We start from the raw sequence: 25,779 nt of genomic DNA, 5'->3' as shown, positions 1-25,779 counted from the left end.
GTAAAAAAAAATGTGACTTGCGAACTATTTCATATCTTTTCCTAAACATTACCTGTCTTAATTATTTCCATTATACGTTAAGCAGTATGTGGACAAAAAGATCACAAGTCGTTACTTTCGCGATTAGCCACCTCCAGATTTTCACTTAAGTTTGGTGATGTTTTGAACATTAGAACGAATTTTTGTTTCTAATGAAAAAACAAGAAACTTGTTGAAACTTTCATGTAATTGTAAACAAAATGCTCTACAACCAAATGAAAATGCATGCTTAAGAGCTTGAATTTATATCGTGTCTGTTCGTCCGTCAAAGGCTCTTATAATATTTCTTTTTCATTTGAGTTCTTAATATTATATTTATGTGTTCAACTTTCAAAAAGAAAGGATGTTAACGTTTAAACACTAACAGGTATGTAATGACGATAGTTTCACTTGTTCTGGCGACTCATTCCTTGAAGTGTTGGGTCGGAATCGGTAAACGAACATGTTTTACGGGTGAGCTTATAATAAATCAGGTGGGTGGGGTATAGACATTTTTCTATTCTAACGGCAAATTTTCGATGCGGAATGAAACAATTTGGTGACTCTTCGACGTTTTTGAGATATAGAAAGGTAAGTACTACAGCCGTCGGTTATAACAATAGACCTCTCCATGTTTCGATTTTTGTACATTTAATAATTATAGGTGGTGGGGGTTAGTGGAAAATTCATAATTATGGGTAGTGGGGTTGGAGGAAAATTAAAAATCATGGGTAGTGGGGTTAGAGGAAAATAAAAAATTATGGGTGGTGGGGTTTTTCAAAAAATTCCTTCCGACTCCCCCCCCCCCTCCACCCTCACCCCCAACACTTATACAATTAATTCTGGAACTGCCCTTAGCGCGGCGGATAGTATTGTAAACATACGTAAAACGTAAATAATGTATGCGGTTTTTAAGTTAATAATATATGACGTCGTAGCGGTTTTTAAACAGTTTTAGATAAAACTGTGTTTTTTTCCGCAGGCCGGTATTGATTTTATTTCAATCTGACTAAAGTACATCTCCTATTACGCTACGCATAGGATCTGACAACGAGCTATTGATGGCCTCGTTCTGACAACCCTTCCGCTAGCCAATCAAAAGTTAACTTATAACATTCTGCAAGCTTTAAAAAGCCTTGGTATTTGATATTAACAATTTTTATGTAGAAAAATGTCAGATAGCCGTTTAGCTCAGTCGGTAGCACACTTGCTCTGTAATCGAGAGGTCCCGGGTTCGAGCCCTGGATTAACTGCAAATTTTTCTTACTCTTTGACATTCGAACAAGTTGTCTGATTGGTTCAAACAAAAATAGATTTGCGAAAATAAAAATAGCAATCTTGGAAATCCAAAATATACAGAAGAGGAATGTGAATGGGTCGTTCTCAGATCTTCGTTTAGAAGATCAAGTACTTTAGTCAGATTGGATTTTATTTTTACTTCCTGTAAATATCTGGGGTGAAGGTCATTTAACAGCTGATTAAAACTGTACATTTTGATTGGTGGATAAAAACTTCCACAGGTTTTCGAATGGAATAGATAATACTTTCTTAAGGGGTGTGCAGGTGCTCTGAGCTGTATTGTTAGACAGTATAATCCGTTGCAAACTCCAGTGGTAATAGCTTACGTAATAAACCTGAATCCCTCGGTAGTGAAACTGCAGCAGAGTTCGACTACAAAATCTCAGATACGGAGAAATCTCCCGTAAACGATTTACAGTCAACTCGTACCCATATTGGTCATTTCGTATCGCTTGACGATTTCGGAATGGTCATTTCGTCCTCCATTTTTCAGCGCCTCTGTTTTAGTCTTTTATTTTTTCAAAGTTTCCTAGATTATGATTAATATAATTATGATGTAAAATATGCGTTCTGTAAAATATGTTTTACATAAAAAACATGAAAATTTGACTTTAAAAACTAAATAATATTGTTTTGCTCCTATGTAAAAGTGTAGAGTGCATGCAGTTTCGAAGCTTAAAGTGTGCATTGATTAATGCGGCCGTGTATTTTTTAAAGATACTTCTTGTTAATTATATTATATCATTATATTTCTAAATAAGAAAGTAGAGTGTAGGTAGTTTATGGCAGTGGCAGTTGTCCCGTGGATTCAGGAAGGGCGCCGCGGGTCTCTTTATAGACGATTTTTATAATTCATAATATTCAGTCAATAATATCAAAACTAAATTTTAGGAAATTTGGTAGAATTAACGGGGAAATAAAATCTAAAAAACAGCTAAAAACAAAATATACCTCCACCAATGCCCAGACATGTTCTGTGAAAATAACATCCGGGCTCTTTTCTATATACAGTACAAAAAAGTATGATTTCAAACACCTGTAATTGATAACAGGTCTCAAAATTCAATTTCGCTGGGCCTACGATTGATTAGTTTGGCTGGAAATGACTATAATTACGCTGCGCAGCGTAAACATATAATAACGAATAAAAATACTGCGTTTAGAAACATATGCAAAAACCTATTGAATGCATTAAAACAATTACATGCATGACGGGTGAATTTTATCCCGTAAAAAACAACTGTATGATTTAACTTGGTGTAATTTAAAATATTCATAAAACATAACAAGGTACGTCGCAAATGACTAATTTTGGAACAACTCTTATTGAGGTGAAAATTCAAAGAAACATGTATCGTGTATTTTGGTGGTGGTTCTAGTTATGATATTTTATGGTATCGTTTGAATAATATGTCTGATGACGCTGACGTTATTTCCTTTCAAACATTTGTTATAAATTCATGCATTCTAGGACCATAGTTTCTTGTGTCAACCTTATTCAACCGCGCTAGAAGGGGAAGCTAGCGAATTCATGTTAATATACCATGCATTCTTTTGTAAAATAAATGTTAGCTTGTATATATATGTAATTGACATCTTGCCAGTGGAAATAAAAATCCGGATGTTCTGCGCAGCCGGAAGTGTGCCTGATATCGCCGGAAATGTGCCTGATATCGATATCAGGCGCACCAGCTCATACAAACACTAATAAAGGCCTCACGCTGTTCATATACGTTTAAATTCAGTAACACATGCAATAATGAGTAAAACAGTCTACGAAAGCAGTGTAGTAGCTAGTAAGGCCATTATCGGTGTATCATGAGGCCTTTTATAAAGAGGCGAATGTAGAATATTTGCATACATGAGATTATATCGTCTGTTGAAACCCAGAACCTGGAATCTAACATATTTGAAATTTTTCAGGAACTTGAAAAAACTTCCTCAAACGTATAAAAATGTATATTTATGTACCACTTCTAGTACTTTGATGACCGATTACATTCTTTAGTAATTAGTAAATGTTTCTACTCATTTGCTCTTAAACTTAAAGCAAATTTGGACAATTTTGTTTTGGCATTATAACTGGAGATCTATCAGCATTTTCTAATAGGCATAACATCTCATTTTCAGATATTATGTTTTGGCTTTTAGCAGATATAACTTTCTTTTTGCGCCATTCCAGCCAGAACACTGCAGTTAAAGATGCATGTTTTTGGCATTCGTGATTTCTGAAAATCACCTAAGGAATGATATGCCAGAACCTAGTATCTGGTTATAACATACTATAGTTTTACATTTTAAGCGAATATTGTTTGCAAAGAGCGGGCCAAACTATTACATATACCAAAGCCATTATTTGGTTTTGATAAAAAGATGACATAACAAGTATTTCCATTGTGCTATATAATAGTATTTACGCATACACTGGTTTGGCAATGAAGTTTGTTTTCAAATATTCATAGAATTTCGGACAGAACAGAGTAACTAGGCGTAAAGTGTTTTTGGTTGTAATAGATATTAATTTAAACTTAAAACAATTTGATCTAAAACATCTTATCTTGAAACAAAAACTTTATTATTGCTGTATATTGATCAAAGTTGTTCAAACGAATTTGAAAATATTGTATAACAGATTTCTAAATACTATTTTTGAAATTGTCATAAGTGAATAGGCATGTGTCATTATATATCGTGTCAGAGAACTTAAATCTAACTTAAAGTAAAACACAATAGTAATTTACGCCAGTGGTATCCTCTAAAGATCTTATGATATTCACACAGTAAGCAGTCATTTAAAAGATACTATTGCACTGATACATATTGCAGCCAGTAGTCATTATAAATTTAATTTATATCATACTTCTTGCATTCCGTAGTCATTACATAGAAATATCTTTTATGATATTCGGTTCCTCCACTAGTAATTACAAACTGTTACCATGTAGATCTCGTCAAAAAGTACTACATTATGCTGTACAATTTACAATTAAAAGATACTATTGAATTCATACATAATGTAATCAGTAGTCATTATAAATCTCTGTTATTTCATACTCCTTGTACTCAATAATCATAACACAGAAATATCTTTTATCATACTTGTTGGCATTACTAGTGTTATAAACTGTAACCATGTAGATCTCCTCAAAAAAGCAATACACGCTTTCTTTTCCGAGTTTTGTTTCACCAGGGCTGCCACTTAGTTGAGAAAATGAAATTCCCTGACATTTCTGATATTTTCCTGACTTCCCTGACTAAACCATGCTTTTCACTGACCAATACCATCATATTGTTCGGCCTCCTCCTCCCCTACAGCTGTTCAATCCACCGTTTAATTTTGTTTTGTTTCAGATACAACAAACTTTCATTAACCATATTGATTCAAACACATTTAAACTATGTTTATACACAATTACACCAAAACGTGTTTGGAAATACTTATACATACTGCTTGAAGACTACCATAGTCACTGAACATTTTAAACATCGACTCAGAATTTCTTTTTTCCCCTGCTTTTTCTAAAATTTAATTTTTCACTAACCATTGTCAATAAATCCCTGACAATTCACAGACCTTGAAAAAATCATTTTCCCTGACTTTTCAAGGTAAGTGGCAACCTTGTTTATTTCAAACGGCTCTGCTACAACACGAATATTTCTGTTTCAGCTTTAAAAATTATATAACTGTTATAATAAGAGATTGTAGCCGTTATAGTCATTATGTAAAACACAAGAGCTGTTAATGTTTGTAAATAGTTTAAGTGTACTGTACTAACATGAAATATTGTGTGAGTATTAAGATACTTGTACACGTTCAAAATAAATTATACTTGGTACCACAGTTTCAAATGTATAAACATTCTTAATCCATGTCAGTAACATCATCTGTTTCCTCAGTATCTGGTTCAGGCAGACGTTCCATAATAGTCTGTCTATCCGATTATCCGATAATCCTTTATAACAACTATGAAATCCAGTAGGAATTATACCTTGCTTAGTCCTTTTTCTTTGAACTTGATACTGGGAGCTTCCCTTTGTATAAAGAATGAATATGCTCATTTGGAAACTTCTTTCCAAGAAGCTTTACTTTCTTAAATTCTTCTGCCACATCAAACTTGTACTTGAAATAGTACATCTCTGTCTTAAACTTTACAAATCGTATCTACTTTATTTGTTTCCATCTTGGTTTTTTGCCACCTACAGTCTTGGAAATTGCTTTTGTTCTTGTTGATTTGAAGCCATAGAGTTTGATGCACAGAAACACTGCAAACACTGGAATCAGGTACGTCAGTACTTGCACATGGCAATGGTGAGGCTGCAAACTGTACAAACTGCAAACTGATCCGAGTCACAATGAGCAACACTAATACATGCATCATAATGGTCTAGAGTATTTCGGATATATGAAATATATGCTAATTCTTTTTCATTATTATTGTGATTTGCCTTTAAAGTTTTGTTGATCTGGTTTGCCGGTGTATATCGAATATGAACAGTTAGCGTAGTTCGTAAGTACCAATGGTAAGATCCGCTACTTTAATTTGCTTGGCCAGTATCCATCATTCTTAATATTTTCAATTTCAGAGAGATATTCAGCAACAAATTCTTCTTCTTTTTTCGGGACTATGCTTATCTATTAGAAACCTCATTTATTCCACTATATTTTCGTCCAAGTTGGTACACAGTGAGTTTCTTAGCTTATTCTGACATAAGGTTTCAATGGCATGCTGCATGGATAAAAGTTTCCATGGACAGGAACATTATCCCATTTAAATCCTTCACCATTTAAGAATCAGTCTAAACGTCCTTCGTTCGCAGCTATTAAGGTTTATCTCATTATTTCTTTATTATAGCTCAACGTTTTCAAGTGCTCTACTACGTCTGTCTCTCTGTTACAGTTATGCTAAATACTTGATACTTCTTTGCGCTGTTTTCTGGCCGTGTGTGGCTATTTCTTTGACGTTAGTTTCTTCACAGTTTCATTTCATGTTTTCTTCACCAGCTTTTCCTTTTATAACGTTTTTTTTTTGTTTGAATCTGACGTCTCGGAATAATATTCTGTGTCTTTAGAATTTAAGTATTTCGGTTTCAGCATATAGGTCTTGTCTCTGTGGCTGTTATCGTGTTGAAAGTATCTGACAGCATACACATTTGGTGGAATGTCTTCGTCAGAATTGCTTATAAACTTCTTTCTTGTTAGTTTACGCTTTCGATTATTTCGTTTCCTACTTGCCATTTCCCTAATAGTTTCAATTCATGTTTGCTTTGTTGTCATTACATCTGAAACACCCATGCTGTACGTTCAGGTTTCTCTGTTAAAATCTTTAATTACATATTTACTTACTTACTTAAAATATCTTTGTTTTACTGCCGCATTTATTTTTTTCAACATTCAAAATGTCGTTCTCTGTTTTTTTTCTATATTATATGGTTATTTCATTTTATTAATAATGGTCTAAGTATTACAAAATAGACACAATTCATTTACAGAGCGGTAAATTAAGTGAATGTCTTTTGAAATTTAATTGTATAATACATTTTTGAAAATAAAATTTACCATCTCTTCATCTACAAATTGTGCTATTTATTTAAATGAATTACATTTATTTTAGTAGTGGGGAGGGCCCTAGATAATGTTGGAATAACTTTTGGCCCAACCCATTTGTATGTATTTAATTTAATGCTTGTATTAAATGTGATGTATACATGTGTGAATATATATATACAATAAAATATGATTAAACTAAATATGTATTTACTTGTATATTTGTAATATAAATATAAGAAATATAAAACATACCTTTTCATTTCCCTGGTATATTTTACAACATTTTTCTCCCGTATTAACCAGAAAATGACCAGATAATGTCATTTTAGTAAACAAAACACACACCCCTGGATTCTGATATACCATGTTACCAACACAAAATTGCACCTTCTGAGTTCAAAAGACAGCTTTTAAAATGTATCATTGGTAATTGAGACAATATGGCATTCAAAAATTGCAGATATTGTCGTTTATCTCCTAACCCTCCACCCCACCCCCACACACCACCCAAAAAAAAATCCCTAGATATCACAGTTTGGCAGATAAAATGTGACAATATTTTACTAGTAAACATTTTGCATTTCCAGATGCTAGGTTCTGGCATATTGAGAAAAGAAATATTGTCCTTTCAGGTGAATGCCATAGAATATTACTATCAAATGGTATGTTCTGGTTAAAATGTTTGTACCATATACTTAGATGTTAATGAAAGCCAACACATTGTATGGGTAAATGATACAATCTGGCATGATATTTTGTCACATAAACTGGAAAAAATCATAGTATCTATATCTGCTTGGTTCTGGCTGAAGAAAAGATCCATAGTTTGAGATACGACATTTGATCTCTGATCAATAACTTGAAAAATAATAAAGATCTAGCGCTCAAATTTTGAGATAGTACGTATTTGCGATGTCAAACATAGAAAATACGAAAACCCAAATTTCAGAAATTTTGGTAGAAACCTCTGGTTTTCAACAGACGATATGGTATCAGGCTGAACAAAAAGCCAACAATACTTTACCAGTTAACGCTTCAATTCTCATAACATCTGAAGAATGTTCTATAAAGCTGAGCTTGTGTCCGAAAATGAATTCGGGTCTTTCCCTGTACACATGAATAATATTTGGTGACATGTGCAAAACATATTCCCAGTAAGGACCATGTGGCAAGTCAGGTCCGTGTATCAGTATGACACAGGGCTTCACAAACCTGAAAAAAGCATTTCACATTATTTCCTTCTCTCTTTGATGGTCAATGACGTAAGGAATATTACATTTACTTTAGAATTACAAATTAATGTTTATCATTTTCCAATGGTTCATAGAAATATGTAACTATCTGAATTAGTAAATCACCAGAACATTACTTGCATCTCTGTACGAAAATGTTGTGGACACTTACGGCACAGAGATTTGGTATGATGATTATTTTAAAGATTTCTAGAGTAATGTGTAAGCTTCTATAATTACCTTATGACACTCATTAAACTTAGAAAATTGAAAAATCCAAGCTGTTTTTCTCCAAACCAAACATAGTGTACAACATTAGGGACAGGATTATTATCTTTACAACAACTGTCAATAAATTTAGATGAACAATTGTCCCCAAAACCAATGATAAAAATATCATTTGGATTGTAAGTCTCTATTTTAACTATCGTAGGTATTTTTTCATCACAATTCAAACCGAATTTCGATCTCAACGCTGGCAAATTATCAATAGAAAAGTTCGGACATATTCGCATTTGAGAAAAATCCCACTCCGTCATATTGGAAATTAAATCTGGCTCAATGAGATGCTCTTCCCACGGTGACGTCATCATAAAGCACTTGTCTGAACAGCGTTCCTTTACATTTTCAAAACCTGGAAAAAACTCGAACAATTTTAATATCATCCTGTTATAAGGGGTAAATGTAGCGCACTGGTTAAGCAGGTTGGACCACAACGCCAGTGATCCGGCTTTATAACCCTAAACATTGTTTGGCGATATTAAAGTACGGGATAGCGTTGGATTTTTAAAAAATTCTTCTTAACCTGAGTTGCATATACTTAAAGAAGGAAATCTGTGAAAGAAATATCCTTTGTTAGTACAGAACGCAACCAAGCAACATAATAGCAGACTCGTTTTGACTGTGTCTGTAAATATACAACACCCCTCACGGCCCCTATCAAAAGCTTAAGTGGAATTCTATTTATAGTAAAAATTAACGTTCTCCAAGATCCCAAAGGACCAGAAAATATAACAACACGATGGATTTAATGGACTGGACTGAAATCTGTATCAAGAACAGTTACGCAGTGTGCCTACCATTTCTTTTCAGTAGCGTTACCACTGTCAAATTAGACTGCTAAATAAATTTATAAAACTAAAATGCACGGCGCATACATTTGTACTTTCGAATATGCAAAACGTTTTATACTGCTTTGTGTACATTGTTTAACGAAAGGGAAACAAAATGACACGACTTATACGAAACAAAAAAATATGGAGGCTTTGAATAAGTATGTAGCCTCCATCAAACCTTCCGCCGAAATCTGACACGTCTGTTATCATATGTACATATGATTAAAATACTAAGGACTTATATCTTTTTGATAAAACATTTGTTTGCCACCAACAAAAGTTTCCGTAATTAAAGTTTCAATTACCAGGCGGAATGAGTCTAAAATATGCTCAGCATTAGCAACAGAAAGTGTGCGTAGCGGTGGTTTCATATAAAAAGTAATTTGTGATTCAACGCATCATAACAAAAACACATATGGCACCGTATATTAGTTAGCAGTCATAGAACTGTATAATCAGTATACATGCTGTTGCATGGAACCCACTTTCTCTCGATATTTGAAATACAACGATATCCCTACCATATGAAAATATTTTATTGTACGATGCGCTTTGAAACTTTTACACTGTTTTCAAACTTTAAAGGATATGATGTCTATATTTTAAATAAAACGGTGTCTGTAGTCATTTTTAATCGTTATCTCATTACCATACAATTTTAATTAAATTAAGTAAATTTATGTTCTCTTATGAAATAAATTGTTTTAATTTTGGTGGGTATCGTCTTGTCTAACATAACGCCTCACTGCTAATCCGGACCTGTATTTGTATTTATAGTCGTATCAGTTCAAATACTAGTCTGACAAGTTTTTAATCCCACGGGATTTTCATGGGCAAATTTAGTGCAGTGACAAGTACATTCTTTATCGGAAATCCGTAGAGGACAGATCGTTTACAAAAATTTAAAGAAGATTACGACGGAAAACTGCAGCGCTACTGTTTTGAGAATTCACAATTGAGATGAGTATACATTATATATTTTCTTTAGATGTCAGCGCTTATAATTTTGATTGCTGAACTTTCTGTTTATACGGCATTTGAATATGTACTCTGGAAAGTAATGGAGACACGTGTTCATCGTACAATCAGCAAGATATTGGTTATTTGGTTTTATTCAATCACTGACTGAATCAGTCTGAAGTGAATTTTAGTTATAAAAATAAAAAATAAATAAAGAAATAAATAAAATTAACAGACATAGTGAGCTGACAAACACTCACAGGTAAAACATGGGTGTGGTCGAGCGTTTTTTTTTTGTTTGCATGTACATGCGCAAAAATGCAGTACGTTAGTTCCTGTACATTATTCTCTGTCATTATTATTTATGGACTTTAATCATATGTACAATATGCATGTACTGGTTTCACCCGAGGTGTATTGAGGTTTATGCATTTCTAACGTACATTGTTGCGGAAATATTTTGTAACATGATTTAGTATCGCTGGGATTAATCAAAGAATTTTGCTTTGTAGCCTAATATAATTTCAAAAAAAAAAAAAAAAAAAAAAAAAAAAAAAAAAAGTACAAACTATTATGTCATTAAATCAAATAGAAATATACATTTGTTTGTTTCTTACCAATTGTCAAAATTATACTTTAAATATCTTGCTTCAAATGATAAAAAGCATGCTGCATAGTCTAGTTACAGCTTAACAGATCCGATGAGAAAGGAGCGACATACAGTTAATTGGTTCCATGCCGTTTTCAACAGTATTTCAGTCAGATGGTTGAAGTGTTCGTAGAGACTGCACATAGGAAAATTGGTATGTAATAAGGTAATGTAAGCTTACGCTTTTTACGTGTCCAGGAACGAAATTGGCTATATTAACTTGATTAGCTATACTGGCAAGAGAGCGTTCCAGTTGGGTTCGTACCATGGCATGAAACATTAACAGCTGACAAGAAAGATACGTGTATATTGGATGTTTTCATAATGTAACATATTGGTTAACTGCTGTTTGTTAGATATCGAAAGAAATGTAAGATATATTTTCATTTTATACATCAGCAGGGTAACCTAGATCTCAACTGTTGTAATGTATAACAGTAAATGGTAAGTGATGCTTATGAAAATTAATAACATACTGTCACAATTCTAAATCGTAGAAATATTTCTTAAAGCACGAAAGCGTCATGTTTAAATCAAATAATTCACGGATTTATATATATATATTATTAATTCATTGTAATGAAAGTACAAAGCTCTTTCAGATCTGTTAAACAATATAATGCGGACATGTTCGAAGTAAGGTAAGATGTACTTTTCATACTTAAGTCTGGTTACTGTTTCTGAGAGTATTTTACATAAGAATAAAATCTAGCAAAAAAACGAAACTTATGGAGAACGGTGCTATAGAAATAAAAACACAAACATTCTGAGCTAAATGGAATAAGCCACACTATACTTGGGAGTGCCACTAGTGATTTCCCATGAACCAAGTTAATCGAACCGAATCTGCTAATACCTTGCATGGTTCCGTTTTGCAAAAGATTATCATATACAAGGACTTATATAAATTAATACAGATTATTGTTATATTTTGAACAATATTCAGCTTTAAATGTATTTCTTAATGACTAAAATATGGATTTGGGTTATCAATTTTGTTACACGCTAATGAAATGCATACACATTATTTTTAGACGCAGTTCTAGCCTGTACGCTTTGATGCGGATAATCCATTACGCCAGCAACTGTAACACCAGCATTAACACGGTCAATCTTTGGTATAAGGGGCTGCAGAAAAATAATGTCGTCAACCGGCTATTCTCCTAATGTCTTTAAACAGTTTAGCTATAGGAGCGGCGTGGCATGGTCGGGATCGGCAGCTATTGGGGCACCTTGTGTTGAAAGGTAACTGCTGTACCTGGTTAATTTTATTAGATCCGATTTATCTAGGTCCGTTGCATGCATTACTTAACTGCCTGCATGTAAAAGAATAAGTTATAAAAATGCATTGATATGGAAAACGAAATAATCAAGAAATATCGAAAATAGGTGTAAAATAGAATTGAATCAATTATGAGAATAATGTTAATAATAATAATAATAACTAGAAAATGCTTTTGTAAAAAAGCGCATGTCTCCCCCAATGCAAAGTCCTATAGGCAAGAAGTCAATAGTGGTCAGGAGCAAAAGTCAAAGAGACACTGATGGTTGGCTGCAATAGGGATCATCTACTTGGCATGTCCAATCATCCCGCTAAATTTCAACACTCTTGGCCTAGTGGTTCTCAAGTCACTGTTCAGGCTTCTGTGACCTTGACCTTTGATCAAGTGACCTCAAAATAAATAGGGGTCATCTACTCTGCAAGTCCAATCATCCTATTAAGTTTCAACATTGTAGGTCAAGTGGTTCTCAAGTTATTTCCAAAAAATGATTTTACATGAACAGGCCACTGTGGCCTTGACCTTTAACAGACTGACCCCAAAATCAATAGGGGTCATCTACTCTGCATGTTCAATCATCCTATGAAGTTTCAACATTCTGGGTCAAGTGGTTCTCAAGTTATTGATCGGAACTGGTTATCAATGTTCAGGCCCCTGTGACCTTGACCTTTAACAGAGTGACCCCAAAAACAATAGGGGTCATCTACTCTGCATGTTCAATCATCCTATGAAGTTTCAACATTCTGGGTCGAGAGGTTCTCAAGTTATTGATCGGAACTGGTTATCAATGTTCAGGCCCCTGTGACCTTGACCTTTAACAAAGTGACCCCAAAAACAATAGGGGTCATCTACTCTGCATGTTCAATCATCCTATGAAGTTTCAACATTCTGGGTCGAGAGGTTCTCAAGTTATTGATCGGAACTGGTTATCAATGTTCAGGCCCCTGTGACCTTGACCTTTAATAGAGTGACCCCAAAATTATTAGGGGTCATTTACTCTGCATGAACAATCATCATATGAAGTTTCAACATTCTGGGTCGAGAGGTTCTCAAGTTATTGATCGGAAATGGTTTTCCATGTTCAGGCCCCTGTGGCCTTGACCTTTAACAGAGTGACCCTAAAATCATTAGGGGCCATCTACTCTGTATGACCAATCATCCTATGAAATTTCATCATTCTGGGTCAAGTGGTTCTCAAGTTACTGACCGGAAATGGTTTTCAATGTTCAGGCCCCTGTGACCTTGACCTTTCACAGAGTGACCCCAAAATCGTTATGGGTCATCTACTCTGCATGACCAATCATCCTATTAAGTTTCAACATTCTGGGTCAAGTGGTTCTCAAGTTACTGACCGGAAATGGTTTTCAATGTTCAGGCCCCTGTGACCTTGACCTTTGATGGAGTGACCCCAAAATCGATAGGGGTCATCTACTATGCATGTACAATCATCCTATGAAGTTTCAACATTCTGGGTCAAGTGGTTCTCTAGTTATTGATCGAAAATGGTTTTCAATGTTCAGGCCCCTGTGACCTTGACCTTTGATGGAGTGACCCCAAAATCAATAGGGATCATCTACTCTTCATGCCAATCATCCTATGAAGTTTCAACATTCTGGGTCAAGTGGTTCTCTAGTTATTGATCGGAAATGGTTTTCCATGTTCAGGCCCCTGTGACCTTGACCTTTGGCAGAGTAACCCCAACATCAATAGGGGTCGTCTACTCTTCATGACCAATCATCCTATGAAGTTTCAACATTCTGGGTCAAGTGGTTCTCAAGTTACTGACTGGAAATGGTTTTCAATGTTCAGGCCCCTGTGACCTTGACCTTTGATGGAGTGACCCCAAAATCAATAGGGATCATCTACTCTTCATGCCAATCATCCTATGAAGTTTCAACATTCTGGGTCAAGTGGTTCTCTAGTTATTGATCGGAAATGGTTTTCCATGTTCAGGCCCCTGTGACCTTGACCTTTGGCAGAGTAACCCCAACATCAATAGGGGTCGTCTACTCTTCATGACCAATCATCCTATGAAGTTTCAACATTCTGGGTCAAGTGGTTCTCAAGTTACTGACTGGAAATGGTTTTCAATGTTCAGGCCCCTGTGACCTTGACCTTTAATGGAGTGACCCCAAAATCAATAAGGGTCATCTACTTTGCATGTACAATCATCCTATGAAGTTTCAACATTCTGGATCAAGCGGTTCTCTAGTTATTGATCGGAAATGGTTTTCAATGTTCGGGCCCCTGTGACCTTGACCTTTGACAGAGTGACCCCAAAAATAATAGGGGTCGTCTACTCCAGCAGCCCTACAACCCTATGAAGTTTGAAGGTTCTAGGTCAAATGGTTCTCCAGTTATTGCTCGGAAATGAAGTGTGACGTACGGACGGACGGACGGACGGAAGGACGGACGGACGGACAGGGCAAAAACAATATGTCTCCTGGGGGAGACATTATTATAATAACAATAATGATATGAATAATAATTTCAATAATATGAAATTCAATGCAAAGAAGACGTCACAGGAAACTGTTCAAGCATATTCTGTTTATGACGTAACAAGTCAGTGGCAGTAAGACTCTTCTAATTGAAAGTCTTATGGCTATTGGTTTCCTATTCGTCCGCCCGTCCGTCCGTTCGTCTGATGTTCGTTCAAAGTAAATAGATAATACATTTTGACTGAAACCTCAGCAAGAGGTTTCATGATGACTCTGGCTTATAGTAATCGAACTATTGGATAATATGTACATGTACCTGAATGACATTGTAACATTTAAAGATATACAATATGTAAAATATGCAGCGAGTTTCATAGATTTTGATACATCTTAAAAATTAAGGTACATAGCAAAAGGTAATTTCTAGCTCTAGACTTTAACTGTTTGTCAATGACCTGCTGTACCTGTTGAGTAAACGTGTATTCACTGCATACCTCGTTTTGGTGAATTTTATTTTCATAAAATGTTGAGTGGCCCTCAATACACGTAATGTGCATTTCGGTATGGCATATTGTAAATCTTATTAGTACTAAAATCTAAAATGCATTACATTCGTTGAAATCTATAGTTATCATCTTATATCATAGAGATTGGTGAGAGCATCTTTGCCTCGTTTCTCATTAGTGCGAATTACTAGAACCTACAATTTCCTATTAGGTCTGGTATGTTCTGCGTTTATTTTCATAGTTTTGTGCACCTTCGCGCTGCTATGTTGCTTCCAGGCATTTTAGCTGGAGCTTTGTCTTTCATATTTTCTCATCATTTTCATATATACCATGCTATATATTTACAATATGCCGTAATTTTCATTTGAAAATTTACAATAAAGTCACGGCCTTATCCCACATAATTTTGTGTTGTTTTTGCTATATTACTTGGTACATTCACCTTTGTCTTAGAACCAATGAACTCCCTTATGCAGTCAGACCCGTACTGTAGACAGCCTCCAAAAAATATAACTGGCTTACTATGGTCACACGTCACCTGTCTTGAGAAAATATATGTTTTCACAAATACCGGCATTTTTCAGTCCCCAAGGGAGCTTCTGCAGCCGGGTTTGACTGTATATATATATATAAATACCCTAGCACCCACCAATAAATTAAACGCGTTTACAGCATAGATCAAGTTACATTGGAACATGTGGATCACAAATTTACTTTACCTAATGTCATAGTGTAAAAACATGCTTGCATGAAAAAAAAAACTCCTTTTGACCAAGTACCACAGTTTTTCAACGATTATACGTTTAATAATATTTCATGTACACAGTTCGTACGTATGAGGCAATTAGACACATTCTAGAGTTCGGTAAGATAGTTCTTCATACACTTTTATCCAGTTAAGGCATTTCAGGTATAAATAGTAAACACTTACAATAAGGCAGTATGGCGGAAACCCAAAGCATTATACTGTGTACTGAGTGTAGTAGAAACAAGAGCTCGTCGAACAAAAAATGCCCCCCCTTGATGCATCCAGTAATTGCACAAGGAACAGATATTATATGCTCACTGTAAACAAAAGTTCTACTGTTCTAATTCATTCTGACCTTGACCTTTAACCTATTGACCTAAAAAGTCAACAGAAGTCATCTGCTGGTCATGATCAAATTCCCTATTAAGTTTCATGACCGTAGGCCCAAGCATTCTTAAAGTATCGTCCGGAAAGGGTTTAACTGTTCCGGGTCAATGTGACCTTCACCTTTGGCCTACTGACCTCAAAATCTACAGGGGTCATCTACTGGTCATGACCAACCTCCCTATCAAGTTTCATGATCCTAGGCCCAAGCGTTCTCAAGTAATTGTCTGGAAACGGTTTAAATGTTCCGGCTTATCAACTGCACAATTTTACTTGTTAGAAACATTCTCTGACCCCATAAATCACTACATTTTCTTTATTCTATTTTAAACAACATCCTGATAAAACATGCACCTATGAAACGAAAAGGGTAAAACGCGTCATACAACCTTCGTGGTTTACAGAAGATATTAAAGAAGCAATTATTCAACGGGATAAGCTACATAAGGATAAAAGAATTAATGAATACAAGATTTTACGAAACAAAATTTCATCCATGATAAAGAAAAGTAAAAAGAATATATATAACATTGCAGTAAAAGATAATAAAAATCCGAGCTATTTGTGGAAAAATATAAGAAATATATCAAATAACAATACAGAAGAAAATGGCATATCATTGCCATCAAAACTGGTTATCAATGAAGAAATAATCGATGAGCCTTCAAATATATTGAATGCACTGAACAATCATTTTATTAATATATCAAATATCGTTAAAAAGACAGAATTTGTAACAAATGATTTTTTAATTTTGGAAAAGTATCTAGACAACAAATTGAAAATTAACATATTTAATATTGAACCAATATCGGCATTTGAAGTTAAAAAAATTATAGACAAATTAGATACAAATAAATCAACGGGATTAGACGGCATTGGTCCTAATATACTTAAATATTGTGGTGACTATATCACGTCTGCAATTGCATTTTTGATAAACGAAAGTATCGACACATGTACGTTTCCAGATTCTTTAAAAGAAGCATTTGTTGTTCCAGTATTTAAACAAGGAAACAAAGAAGATCCAAACAACTATCGCCCTATCTGAATTTTACCGACAATATCTAAAATATTTGAAGGACATATAGCGATTCAAATACAATCTTTTTTCAAAAAATTTAACATTATCCACGAAACTCAGTCAGGATTTAGACCCAATCATTCATGCCATACAGCTCTTACGCGATTAATAGATGCCTGGTTAAAAGACGTAGATTCTGGTAAATATGTAGGTGCTGTATTTCTTGACTTAAGGAAAGCATTTGATCTTGTTGATCACTCTATTTTACTACATAAACTAAGATTGTATAAATTTACAGATAGTACAATTAAATTATTCCAGTCGTATTTATCTAACAGGAAACAGTTGATCAAAGTTGGTAACTTCAGATCCGAACAAATGACCGTTAGTTCCGGCGTTCCACAAGGGTCAATTCTCGGTCCCCTGCTATTTTTACTTTATATCAATGACATAGCATTATCAACAAACGAAGGTAATATTGACCTATACGCTGATGACTCGACAATATATGAATCTGATTATGATATGAAAATTGTTGAAATTAAACTCCAAGAAAATTTAGATAAAATCGAAAAATGGTGTATTTCAAACAACATGCTGTTACACCCATCAAAAACAAAATGTATGCTAATATGTACAAAACACAAGAAACGCAATTGCAGAAATTTGAACTTAACTATTGGTGGATCTATCATTGAAAATGTAACAGTTCAAAAAGTTTTAGGAATTTATATCGACAATACACTTTCGTGGAATATACAAACAGATAAAATATGTTTAAAAGTTAACTCAAAAATTGCACTATTGAAGAGGATTGTTTATTTTTTAACAGAGGATATGAAAAAAATTATTCTACAATGCATATATTTTGTCTGTTTTAGATTACAGCTGTACAATTTGGTATACATGCAGTAAAGGCTCATTGAATAAGATTTTTGCACTTCAAGGAAGAGTTGCTAGAATTGTTTTGAATAAAGAATTGCAGACAAATAAATCTGAAATGTTAAAAGAACTCGGATGGATGAAATTTTCTGAACGATGCAAATACCATACTGGAGTAATGATATATAAAACTACAAAAAATCTTGTACCATCTTACATATCTGATATTTTAACATTTTCCTGCAATGAAAATTATGGCCTTAGATCAGTTGTACATAATGATATTTTAATACCCAAATGTCGCACAAATTATATGAAAAGATCATTTGGCTATAATAGTGCTAAAGTATGGAATATCATTCCACAGAATATTCGTTGTGTGGATTCACTTACTGCTTTCAAAAGCAAATAAAAAAAATACTTATTAGGATCTGAATAACCTACAACTTTTTTTCTGCAATTGCTATTTATTTATTTTCTTTTAACGGTTGAATGAATATCTGAGTGATTTTACTTTTTTATGATTGTATACATATTTTTTTCTAATTAAATGGAGTGTTTGTCAAGAGTGAATGTTGTATTTAGATGTTTATCGTTCAAATTCTGTCATGTATTATAATTATATAATCAGTTTTTATCTATATTTGTGTGTTGAACTATTTTATTAATATTATAGAAGGCCACATTGAAACTTAAGATGTTTAATATGTTCTAATACTGTTATATATCTTTATGTGTTACCTTCTTTAAATAAAGTTATTATTATTATTATTATAAGTTTTCATTTATAAGTATATAATTCCGTCCTTAGCATTTAAATAGGCTGACACCAGTTTCATAACGAATAACTGATACCCCAACCACATGATTTACTAATGGACAGCTTATTTGCTTTCTCTGGAACATCAAAATAAAAAGTGTTTTTAGTGATTTTGATGAAGATGTATAATTTTAGATGTATTCTATTCCTAGATATCAATAAATTACAATTTCCCTCACATTTCACAGAAAATTAACACTGATCAAATGTAGAACTATACATACCGGAGTTTGTCAGCGAAACTATGGCAACGATTAAAATAGCCGACACAAATGTGAATGCAAGCGTCATCATCACTGAAAATTGTATAAAAATCGTTTAAAAATACATTGTATAATTATTGAGCTCATTTTTTTGTAAATGGGTTAACGAGTGTATTAAACATGATTATTTTTTACCCCGTATGTTCATTAATTTATTGACTGTTTCTTTTTAATCATTGTATAAATATCAGACTTATTTCTTTGTATTGATGTGATGAAATAAACAAAACAACGTTGTTTATGATAATTATGTTTGTATCTTAAGAGCGTTTCTTATGCAAGCAATCACGTCTGTCTTATTTATTCATTGCCGGCGAAATCGTGTCAAAGTATAGATACAACTTATGATTACAAATGCGCTTCCCCACACCACAAACCTTTTTTGTCCTTCTTAAATGCCATTTCCCGTGTATAGAGCTTCGGACTAACCGTGTACCATAAGGCAAATTATACTAATGTAAAGTCGGTTGAAGTGCTCCTGTGTCCTATAGGGTTTACCTAAAACAGTGCCAAAAGACACTATATTAGTTTTTAGCTCGACTATTCGAAGAATAGTTTAGCTATTCTACTCACCCTGGCGTCGGCGTCGGCGTCACACCTTGGTTAAGTTTTTGCATTCAAGTACATACAGCCATCAATTAAAGGCATATAGCTTTGAAACTTATTTTTTCTTTTTCTAGGTCAATTACCAACCTCTCTGGGTCAAGTCCCATAACTCTGACATGTTTTTTGAGCAAATTATGCCCCCTTCTGGACTTAGAAAATTTTGGTTAAAGTTTTACATGCGAGTTACTATCTCCAAAACTAATGCAGATATTGATTTGAAACTTCACATGTGTCTTCGGGGTTATAAATCTAGTTGATAGCAGCAAGTCCCATAACTCTGACCTTCATTTTGGCCAAATTATGCCCCCTTTTGGACTTAGAAAATTCTGGTTAAAATTTTGCGTGCAAGTACATACAGCTATTTCTAAAAGGCATATAGATTTGAAACTTATTTTTTCTTTTTCTAGATCAATTACCAACCTCACTGGGTCAAGACCCATAACTCTGACATGTATTTTGAGCAAATTATGCCCCCTTTTAGACTTAGAAAATTTGGTTAAAGTTTTACATGCAAGTTACTATCTCCAAAACTAATGCAGATATTGATTTGAAACTTCACATGTGTCTTCGGGGTTATAAATCTAGTTGATAGCAGCAAGTCCCATAACTCTGACCTTCATTTTGGCCAAGTTATGTCCCCTTTTGGACTTAGCAAATTCTGGTTAAAGTTTTGCATGCAAGTACATACAGCTATTACTAAAAGGCATATAGATTTGAAACTTATTTTTTCTTTTTCTAGATCAATTACTAACCTCACTGGATCAAGTCCCATAACTCTGGCATGTATTTTGGGCAAATTATGCCCCCTTTTGGACTTTGAAAATTCTGGTTAAAGTTTTACATGCAAGTTTCTATCTCCAAAACTAATACAGATACTGAATTGAAACTTCACATGTTCCTTCGGGGTTATAAAACTAGTTGACAGCAGCAAGTCCCATAACTGATATGCATTTTGGTCAAATTATTCCCCCTTTTGAACTTAAAACTCTTTTGATATTTAACCTTTTTGGGTAATATTTTCCTGCTTCTGGGACAATATTTCGAATAGTCGAGCTTGGCTGTCTTACGGACAGCTCTTGTTTTCGATGTTGTTAGTTTATATTCTAACATTCCACATGAATTAGGTCTAGAAGCCATATCATTTTGGTTGAATAAACACCCTCATTTACTCCACGAAAGGTTCAATAAACATTTTATTCTTGATGGTTTGAAAATTGTTTTAAGTAATAACAATTTTTCTTTTAATTCTTTGTTTTTTAATCAATTTAAAGGAACAGCTATGGGCACAAAAGTTGCACCTACATATGCCACTTTGGTCCTTGGTTTTTTGGAAGAACAATTATATGAAAAAGCGAAACAGGTAAAGGATGAACAATTTGCTTATTATATCATGGAACAGTGGAAAAGAGACTTGGGATATTGTTTTATATTTTGGAAACTATCATTTGATGATTTAGAACTTTTGAAAAAATGCTGAATTCACTTCATAAAGATATAAGTTTTTAAAAAGCAACAGAGTGCCGGCAGTCTGCCATTTCTGGATATTTTAGTTATAAAAGAAGGGACAGTAATTTCCACAGATATTTACTTTAAAGTTACTGATTCTAAACAACTCTTAAACTTTAAGTCTTGTTACCCTAAGCACACTAAAACTAATATTCCTTTTTCTTTAGCTCGTAGACTGTGTACTATTATTTCGGACAAAAATATACTTAACACAAGATTAATAGAATTAGCTTCTAATTTGATTAAAAATAAATACCCAGTACAAGTTATAATCAAAGTACTGAGAGGACTGATGGGGGCAATGCTTTGCAGTTTCAAGACTTGATGTAACCCCATCATGTCAGGGAAGTACATGCAGGCATGTGTGTGGCAAGAAATGGAGTGGTCACAACTTTAGCAGTGCACAACAACAAAATTTATTAATTTTGTGTTCAATACACTTCTGTATTTTGTTCGAAAGGTAAAGATAAAAAATCTAGTCTTGTTCAATAGCAGTTGTTCATCGACAAACAAAAACCTTTCATTGCCAGGTTTGATAAAATGTTAAAGATAAAGCTATACAATGTATTTCAATTTCTTCAATACTTCTGTTTGCACTCTATGTCCTGACAGCATGTGTTCTTGACAGTCTAACAGAAACAGGCTAACTTTGTAACACTTTATGAAAGTTTGGAAAGAAAGTCAAAATATTCCAATATGTGAAAGTTTAAAGGAACAGGATTTCCTTGAACTGACATTAAAGAACACTAGGCTATGTTTTCTAATGTGTACAATACTTATCAATTAAAAAAGTCAGGAATGTTTTTTGTTACAAATAAACATCATTTTAATAAGAAGTCGTCATAAGTTAACACACAAACAACTGTAAAAATATTTTTATAGATCTCCCTTTTTTCCATTCCAACTATTGCTAATATTCAGCAACTGTTTTCTTAAAAACATACATGATATATGATGCTATTATTATTCATATTGTTTGTTATGTTTGTTGATCAAAATAACATTGTCTGTTTCAATTTTAGGTTATTTAATATACACCTGTATTTCAAACTATCAAAATCATAATATAAGAAATACATTAAACACTATGAAAACCGTGATTCGTCATATCAATGAACCTACCGAACTGGTGTATACAGTTAGGTTCGAGTAAATAAGGATACGAAACGCCCGTGGAAAAAGAACAAGATTTCTGGTGGTTCTGCCTTCGAATATCACCATCAGAAAACATTTGCACCCTCAGATAGATGAAATACATTAAACTGGTAACATAAATGTACATCTTCAGGGATAATTACCAAGAAAATGAGGCCAAAATATAACGGGCACCTGCGGCAAGTTATCATCGCGGAATGGCGGATTACCTCCCATAGCAAAAATTACTCGGTCTGAAAAATGATAAAATACGTATATGTACGCGCAATTATAACAGTATTTAGCGCACTCTTTGCGTTAAACGATCATTTTCCTGCAGATAAATACCAATTTGATCAGCGTATATGGCGTTTTTTTATATAAAAATCTGGGAATGAATTTTTTCTTCGGTTCTTTTTCAAGGATTTCCCGAACATTATATGTTAAACACGCCATATACATAATGTTCTGATCTTTAGACTAAAGAATCGGGCACATATTCAGTTTTAGAAATGCTGTGCTTTTCCATAATAAGCGCGTTTCTATTGGCGCTTTAGTGGGGTCGGATTTCTGGAAAAAGTAAAAAAAATATCTCCCCTGATTTGCGGTGGCGTGGTGGCTGCTATTTAAATTATTGCATGCCCGCAAGATTCTGATGCCATAACTTTTGACAGCATCTCTATGGATTCAAACCTTCCCTAGATGACATGTATATTCAGGATGCTCTCTCCAATTCACAGTGTATATCCATATCGACGGACTTTTTGCGAAATCTGCTATATCGGCGGTTTCTTTGCGTCGGCACCGGCTATTTTTTGCTATAAACAGTGCCCAGGTTGGTATGGGAGGCGAAAAATCGAGCTGCCATCCATTATCATAGGTATGTTGCTTAAAAATAAGTAGAGCACAGAACATTAGACTGTCTTTTCTATGTTTTGTAGTGTTTACTTTTTAATTACCAGCGATTTTGCTCGCAACTCGATGAAATTTGTTGATGGTGTAATGACATGGAGCACTAGCCCGACTTTTTCCACAGTCTGTAACCAGTTTTTGCTTTGATATAATACATATCAAGCGCACTATTTGTATTCATTTATCAATATTCTTCCAAATAATAAAGTTAAATATGCCGAAATGTAAATGGAATTTTTCAAAACCCCTTACTTTTGGTTTTGTCGTGGCACCGGCGGTCTCTCTGCATACCAGTTTTTTTGTTTGTTTTTTTGATGCACAGAGAGGCTCTATGCTAATGACTATCTGGAAACATTATAGCTTAATTAATTTGGTGTGTATATCTGACTTTTTATAACTGCCAACCTGTTTATAGCAAAGAATCGCCGGTGCCGACGCAAGAAACCGCCGATAAAGCATATTTCGCAAAGAGTCCGCCGATATGGATATGCACCGTGCAATTGTGTATTAAATTTTAGTAACTATTTGAAATTCAATTCATTTTTATGCAACTTGTGTGGACAAGACATTTTGATTAAAGATTTACAGCTGATTTCGAGATCAAAATATATAATTATACATAATATACAATCACGAATAAGGACGGTCCGTCTAAATACATAAATATGCCTTTAAGCTTTAAAATGTTCTTAATAGTTGGTGTAAAACAGAAGTTATCTGTTCATAGGTGATTTTACGAATTCAAACAATGAGAGAAAAAAACTACTGCCGATTATTAGATTAGATAATATGATAATTATAAAAGATCAAACTGTCAAATTAATTTCCCCTAACCAAATAAATCATAAATTCAAACTGACGAATACGTAATGAATTTTTTCTACCTATTCTATTTCAAGTAAAACGCCTTTTTTATTCTTTTTTATTATTATTATTTTTTTATTTAGTATTAATTTCTATAAATAACATATCTCTTAAAAATATTTTCTTAGACATGTGAAAAGTATTTCATTTCAGCACTGTATTTTCTGAAATAATATTTTAAAAATAACACCTGCACGGAAAAGATATTTAAACGGATCTATAGGATGTTGCCGCCTATTTATAGATTCGCCTACTGATAAACGGTAGTGATCGCCGCAAACTGCTAAAGTTTCTCCATAATACACATCCACAACGGTGTCGAGGCACGGCGATGAAAAAATCAATAATCTATCGGCTTATCAGTGGCGTTGCAATTCCTTAGTAGTTGCTATTTTCACGCAGAATCAAGAACACATTTTTTTGAGCGTATTGAAACTAGTTATTGGATTTCAGAATAGGTCACATGATCAAAACAAGTGTCGGTTTCAGAATCGATCACGTGATCAAATCAAGCGTCTTTATTATTCTTACGCGTAAGTAGATCTATTATAATTTATATTTATAATGCAGTTTAGTTTTCTTCAGATACTGTTGTAAATATAAAATATTTAGATCTATTTAATCATCTCTGGATCAAAAATATAATTGCTAAATGCAATATTAAAGTTATGTTTGGTAAATACTTTGGAACTTGTTTTCTGTGTGTTGTCAGGTTGGTCATAAGCTCGACAAGAAAATTGAAAGACGGTTTGTTTAATCTGGGGGCATTGCCACCAAAAACAGGAATTATAAAAGCTATGCAAATACCTAAAAGTACTTTATTATCAGTAAAGGAAAATAAAGAAGAAAAAATCACGCCATATATTTCTACATTTAATCCTAAAAATAGAGAATTATTTGGAATTATAAAAAATAACATGGAAATTTTAAATTCTGATTCCACCATGAAAAAAATAATAGATAATACCAAATTAATTAATTAAGTGCAAAAGACAATTACCCAACCTTAAACGTATTCTTGTTAAATCAGAATTTAATGAAAATGTCACCCCACCTTCAGTTAAAAAATGTAATGAGCCACGTTGTGGGTTATGTAAACACATTGTAGAAGGTTTTACTTTAAAATTAAATAATAAAATTTTTCATATAAAAGAAAACATGGATTGTACTGTTCAAAATGTTCTGTATGTTTTTATTTGCAATGGATGCAAAGAGTTTTATATTGGTCAAACAGGTGACAAATTAAGAAACAGAAGGACAGTTCATGATCAGCAAATAAGAGACCCATCAACAAGACAATTGCCTGTTAGTGAACATTTAGATCTATGCTCTAAAATGGACCCACAGTATTTAATTTTTCCTTTTTATAAATTTCATAATAATAATGTTTCAGCTAGGTTGTCTAAGGAACGTTACTTTTTTGATATATTTAAGCCAAAACTAAACAAATATTGATGACGTCATAATATAACGTTGCGTACACATGTGTACACATGTGACGTTGCGTAGCAACTACACATTTTTTATATGTCTGCCCTGATGATTATGATATGAAACCGGTAGGTAGACAGAAATACAGATAGAGGAA

This window comes from Mercenaria mercenaria, chromosome 13 (assembly GCF_021730395.1).
Source record: "Mercenaria mercenaria strain notata chromosome 13, MADL_Memer_1, whole genome shotgun sequence".
Lineage (NCBI taxonomy): Eukaryota > Metazoa > Mollusca > Bivalvia > Venerida > Veneridae > Mercenaria > Mercenaria mercenaria.
Note: the sequence above shows the minus strand (reverse complement) of the source record.